The 7,138-nt window shown below is 34.3% G+C and overlaps 1 protein-coding gene across 2 annotated transcripts in view; it reads left to right on the top strand.

Annotated features, from left to right (window-relative positions):
- The window catches only part of PACRG (PARK2 coregulated), a 277,861-nt gene that overhangs the window by 74,904 nt on the left and 195,819 nt on the right, over positions 1 to 7,138 (top strand). The window lies entirely within an intron of this gene.

Below are 7,138 nucleotides of genomic sequence, written 5' to 3' on the forward strand. Positions count from 1 at the left end.
GGTATGTAGTTGTTTTTCTCTTCAAAAGTCACTATTTATATTGATTCTAGCATTTTATGTGGGTTAGCTAAGATTAACCATCTTTCATTTACAGACTAATATAGGGTACCAAACTGATGTCCTTCAATTAAGGCAACATTTTTAAAGTTGTTGAGTAAATCTGGGTGCTTCCAGTTTCCATTCCATGATACATATAGTCACAGAAAATGTTGGAACGAAAGGTTTCTCAAGTTTGAAATTTCTACATTGATTTGATCCCACCACTAATTAACATTCATTCCAAGTAAATTTTGTCTGTTCAAATCTTGCTTTTCAAAAGCAGTATACTAGAATTAGTTTTCAATTGAAAAACACTTCTTCATAATAGTGCATCAATTAACCGCATGCTTAAATCAGTCATTAAAAATTTAGATAGCCAATGGCTTTGTAATATGCATTTTTCTGTTGGCTCACTACTTCTTAATACTAATATACAAATCATTCATGACTTTACTCTTTTCTGTTAAGTTCTTTTTCTCTTCTGAAAAGGAGATGTCTTTGCAGGTCTTAGAAGAAATTTGTGATGATTAAAAAAGAATCTTATCAAAATGCTATTTCAAAACACTGTAGCAAAACACTGTGTTTTTATGAAATCCCATAAAATTCAAAGTTTCAATACTTATCAACACTCTCATCGGTTGTTTTTAGTTTGTACAATTAAACTAATATTTCTGGTGAAACACTGAATTATGTCATATTAAGTATTAGAGGTTACTCAATGCAATCTCTTCTTTCTTACCACTTGTGGCTCACAAAAATGTAATTCTTTCTAGAGTTAGGTTTTTACAGTCCTCTGGTCTTTTCCATTACTTTCATATTTATAATTTAAGAATCTAATAAAATGTCTCTTTTCTCCATGCTCAGAAAAAATACCGTATTTATTAAAAATATGACATGTACATTTGCTTAACAGCTGAATAATATGTTTCCCTTAAAAAGTAAAGAATGTTTTCCTGGAAATGACTGAGATCTCCTTTCTTTTAACAACATCAGTGCTGAATCTGGGGACTACTGTTCAGCTGGAGTCTAAAACAGGCCTTGCAAAGAGTAGTGACAGTTTACCTGATTCCTATAGTACAGAGCTGCCATATTTCAATTATTAATTCCTCTGTGGCTAATTAATAGTCGCAACTTATCCCAGGATTCTAGAAAACAGTAATATTGTGGCAGTTAATTTACTGTTCCTTTTTCCCTGCATACACAATTAAAGCCATTCCTTTATTTGATGTAAATTGCCATCTCTTGAAAGCATATGGAATGAAAACCCAGCCATGTATCAGAAATAACTTTAATTTAAATTTGCTAAATGACCTCTGAAAGCTAGATGAAAGATTTTCTGCTGAATGGGCTGGTGCTCCCCGCCTGTATAATTTATGTGAGAAATTAGTGCAAATGGTTCACTTTTATGGAGCAGTGCTGCTTGTAGCAAGCCTGCAGAAACAATTTTCCCCCAAGCCTCCATCTGTTCTTCAAACCAGGGCATATGCCATCTCATCGAGCTTGAAAGTCAACTGATTTATAACTCCTGAAAAGTGCATAGATTGAAAAGAAAGGTCGACTGCTGCTATGTGACAATGATTTGCTAGGCACTTGGATAAAGATGATTCACATTACTATGGACCCTAGAGGACACGAGTGATGTTGTAAGCTTCAGAAATTGGTAGATTGACATATAGGACAAAAACAAATTGCTCCTCCTCCTTCAGTTAAACAGGTACCTCTCTTCTTAAAGATGGAAACTTTTTAGAAGGTAAGTAGGTAATATAGCCAAGACATCTTGTTATACTGTGTTTCAGGCAGAATAAGCTTTTCCTAGCTACAAAGGTTGCCATCTAGAAGTGCCAGGACTTGTTCCACTTTAATCCTTTAGCTGCAAGCAGAAACATCTGTCTTTAAGAGTGCTTCTTTTTGTTTGTCAGAAAGTTTTGTTCAGTGCCACAAACACAGTGTTGATGAATTTTCTGTATCTACTCTGGCAGTGATTTCTGAGCCCCATGCCAATTAATGGATGGCTTGTTCTCTGTCCATTAGTTGTCAGCCTTCCTCCTTTTACCCAAATATTGCAGAGTTCTCTGGCAAGTGACAAAACAAATGGAATTGACAACATAAAAATCAATGTGTGTTTCATGTTTTCATTTCTGGTAGTCAGATACTGTGACCGTTCTACTTTGAGGCTCAGAGACTGAATAATTTCTTCAACTACTTTGTCTTATCGAGTCTGAATTATTTTTCATAATTTCAGGGGAAAAATGGCATATAGTTAAGTGCATTTTTAATTTAAGAAAGGTAATGTAGAAATGATGCAAATAGAGTCTTTTAATGTGAAAATTCAGGGGCAGATTTTGCCTTGAAAAACAGAGGTGTAGTATAAAAAGTACACGTGAATAGCAGGAAGAATCATCCTCTACAAGTATGAGCTTATTGCTTGTTGAGGTATCTGTAGCATCTGTAAGAAAAAAATGGCTTTGTAGCTTTCCACAATCATCTGATGCTATGTAGTCATGGATATCCTGACCTAAGTCACATAGACAAGTGTACTTTCTGAACATCATATAACTCAATAAAGCAAAGCAGAGCAGTGCAGATTAACTAGATCACTATTATGAATTATTTCTGTTGTATAAATGGAATCTCAAACACTTAAGTCAGTACCCAGCATATGTACTGGGTATTAGTACATTGTATATGCTATTGACTGACTAAAGATGATGAAAATGTAGAGCTAATAAACTGTGACAATTAAATACAAATTGTAAACATCTTATTTCACTGTGTTGAAGAGATGTGTTAAACAGTTATAATACGGCTTCATAAAATTGTAAATTGTGTAAAGAAGAATGTGAGATGTGTAAGAAAACTTCACCCCGTATGTCTTTAATAAAAATTAATAGAGAAAAGTTCACTGTCACTGAGAAAATATATTCTAAAAACATACTCAACGAATGTCTCTATTTTAGAAATGTGTTATAGTCGATGTCTGTTCTCATCAGGTTTGTGATAAACACTGTATGTTTTGTTACCCTTTCATTGTTTCATTTTTGTTGTCCACTATATGTTAGGCATGTGCATGGGGCAAATTTATCTCCCTCAGTTCCATTTAATTTCCTATACTGTCTCCAAAGCATAAATTAGTTCCTCGTCATTTCAGTGTCATTTTCTCGTCACTAGCCTCCATGAACCTTTCCCATCAAATTCATGTTCACATCTACTATGCTACAGAGTTCTGATCTGGGCTCAGCACTGCTCTCATTCCTCACATTGTTATTCTGCTAATTAATAGTATCTGTTTGCTTAATACCTAGTTTTATTGTCCTTTTACTTTCTTCCCTGTTGGTTCTTTCATCTGTATCTCCTCTTGCTTATCTTTGAAGACTTTGTCTTCATCTGAAGTTATTCATGAGGACAGCTCAGCAGGAACTGGTTTAAGCTTTATACTCAAACTAGGAATGCTTTTTAAATGTTTTATTATGGTGTAAATGTGTCCTTGAATAGAAATCATTCAGATTAAGATTCATGAAAACTTCCTAAAACAGCAAGACCTAAATTTTAACCTTTTTTTTTTTCAAATTCCCTCTTCCTTTGAAACTTGTTGACAGCTCAGTTTGATAAAATAGCTATCAATGTGGCATGAAAGAGCTCTGTCCCTGCAGAGATTTAAGCATGCACTTAATGCCTTGTGATCAAATCCACTGAAGCGATACTTTTGCTTATACTATGTAGCAGTGGTGTTAGTGAGATGATGTACCTACCTCTAAAAGGAGAAAAAGATATTTATATTTGTTTGTTTTCAATCATACTCATGTAACTTTCTTAATAAGTACTAGTTTCAAATTAATGTTATTGCACCTTTAAGACATTAATGACCAAGACCTTTAAAAATTCAACTCGTTTAAATGTGTCTGATAAAACTCAATAGAGTTTTGAGGTGGTTGAATTGTGCTTTTTTATGAAAAATTTGAAGATTGAGTCTATATTTACATTTCAAATAGCAGTGTGGATATTTGGCAGTAGTAGTAGCATGTGATAAGTTATCAGGGCTAAAATAAATTACCTTAAATATTTAAATGAGATAGTTCCCCTTGGCTTTCAGCTTTTGCACATTAATGCTCAGGAAACAGGCAATTGTAGGGAATTATAAATACTGCAGGTTCTGCACTAAGTGACAGAATCTGTGGGTTGCTAGTTTTCTCTCCTGTGACTTCCTTCAATATCATGCCAGAAATGTATCTTACTTTGGTTTTAAAGGAATACCACCTAAATAGTTTCTGTGTAATGAAACAATCCAAGTGCTGTAGGACCTAGTGGAAGTCTATATGTGTAATATCAGAGTGAAAACCCAAAAAACCCTAACAACTGGCACATTTTACTTAAAAATAATTAATTTAATTCTTATGCATTGGAACTGATTTTCTGTGTTTTAAAATTAATATTACGTTCATATGTGCAGGTAAATCTATGCCTTATTTAAAGAATTATTACAAAAAGGTAGACAAATAATAGCTCAGAAGATCACAAATAATGATTTTTAAAGAGGTATGCATATTCAGATGAAAATTTCCTCAGGCTAGAATGAGGCTAAAAAGGGGTGTTGCTTCCAGTGTAATCTAAACTTCAGTCTAAATACATATTTCTTTAGGAACGTGAGTTGTATTGTAATGTAGTGAATCTCATCTTATAATGAAGACGAAGTGCATTGAAGTACAGTTCTGCTCTGAAAGAGTAACACAATTAATGTTGGTGTGTTCTGTTCATATCCAAAGAAATTCTACTAGGGTCAGAAGCCAGTGATCGTACACTTAAGAAATCATAAATACCTATATAAGCCGGTACAGTAAGTGATGTTCCCACTCTGTGCTTCTTATCTTGTCCTTTCAGACTTTTAAAAAGGCCAGTTCAGATGGGAGATGCTTGCTTTGCCTTGCCATTTAATAACAGCACTGGAACCTTGCTGCTCTTATTATTCCTAGGTTGGTAGACTGGGGGCCCTGGATAAAGCCCATGTCTGAGGCAGAAACATTCCTTTTAACAAAGCCCGAGCTGGAGTGTCAATTTCACACTTGAACTCAGGTGAATTTCAGTTTCCTTTGCATTGTCGCTTACCTTGTGCTTCCACAATGTGAAAGACAATACGCATTATTAGCCGATCTTAATATGAATTTCTTGCTTAATATATTCACCAATCAGTTCATAGGCTTGCTGAAAAAAAACCCCACCTGTTTAACCAGGTGAAAACAGTGAAAACTGCAGTCCTTTTTATGTCTGTGCCAAAGTCTAACCTGTTCTTGTGCAGCAGTTTGGGTGGAAACATGAGCAGCTCTAAGTTGATACAAAATGACATAGTATACATAAGTTTCGGAATTTGGGTGTCACAGATATTAAGACTACTTTACTCCTTTCAGAGTTAAAGTAAACTTGCCTGTTTAAAATTCTCGCCGTCATACAGTTCTCAGGGATTGATTCAGTCTGAGCTCAAATAATAGTTGGCAATTTTGTGATTTAGCTGGAAATTTCTAGTTTAAGCTAAAGACAAGGAAAGCTACATTTCATTTTTTTCTTGTAGAATTAAACCTGTATTTTATTTCTTGCCTCTGCTTTTTCATTCTTCTTATGTTTTGATGCTTTTCTGAAGAGGTGGGAAAAATAGCTGTCTAAAACTCTTTAGTAACATTATGAATTTGCCCTATTCTTCTGTGACAAACTATAAGCAGTATATAGCCAGTCATGATACTACAAATCCTTCCCAAAATGAGAAAAGATTTTTTTTGTAGATAAAGATTATCTGATAAGGAAAAACCTTGATCTTTATTGAATTTATGCATGTATTTTTATTCATTTTTAAACTTGAACTTATTCAAATATTTCATTCAAAAATTAAATCAGAAATGCATAGTAAAATATTGCAATATGTTTATCATCAGCTGTGATAAATTTGATATATTATTTCTGTGAGACAATAAAAGAAGGCCATAAAATTCAGTCCAGCTACACTAGAAGTCCTTATGCTATGTATAAGTATGAAAAGATGAAGTGAATACAACTTCCTGTTCACATAGCTCTTGCCATCAGTCTGTCAGAGATCTCTTGTCTCCAGACATTTCTGATTACAGACAACAAGGTAATATTTATTGTGTACAGAGTTGTAGATAATTAGGACAATAAATCTGTTTGCTCTCAAGGGTGTGGAAAGACAGACTTCTATGGATTTACCACCTCAGAAGGTGATTTAAACTATCTGACTGACTTTGCATGATGTTGATTTGGAATGCTCACATGATAGCATAGCATAGCATAGCATAGCATAGCGTAGCGTAGCATAGCATAGCATAGCATAGAATAGTTTAGTCGGAAGGGACCTACAATGATCATCTAGCCCAACTGCTTGACCACTTCCTGATGCATTAGTTAGACACAGCTAGTAACCATCAGTACTAACAATCACGGAGAGCAGGAACTTCAGCCCCATGCCTTTTCCCCAGGTAACTGTTTATTTATGCATTTAGGATCCTAGATCATTAATCTAGTTTTTTGAAACTTCATAACCTAATGTGGTGATATCACCTAATATGGTGACTAACAGGTTAGCACAATCCTCCAAAAAGTGGCTTAAATTTTAGATATGCACCAGTTGTGGTCCAGAATTCCAGTTATTGGTTAGCATTGGGTTATTTGAGGAAAATTTAAAGGTAGTAAATACATGTTGGGAGTGCTAGAATTGTGCTGTTCCTTTTAATCTTTTATTTTATCAAAGAAGCTTGATAATAAACCTTAAAATGTAAAAGTGGGTTCTCTCTAAGAGTGAAGTATGTTTTCTCTGCTTTAATAATTAATTCTGTACCCATGTATATTTCATAATAAAGTGGCAGCCTTTTACACTGCTGTTACTTCTGTAAGGAAGTCAAAACTACTCCCCTGTCCTTATGCAGGATAGGGGATAATGTGCACAAGCACATTAGAATTATTTTTCTAAGTTTTTATTTTTAAAACATTAATATTTTCATATCAGCTAAGAAACCTCTTCACTTATATGCACATTCTCACCTGCACATAATGAAAATGGTGGCGTAACACGATACGCCTCTAAAATATTATCTAGATAAAA

Source organism: Aptenodytes forsteri, unplaced genomic scaffold (assembly GCF_000699145.1).
Source record: "Aptenodytes forsteri isolate BGI_AS27 unplaced genomic scaffold, ASM69914v1 Scaffold122, whole genome shotgun sequence".
In the NCBI taxonomy this organism is placed as follows: domain Eukaryota; kingdom Metazoa; phylum Chordata; class Aves; order Sphenisciformes; family Spheniscidae; genus Aptenodytes; species Aptenodytes forsteri.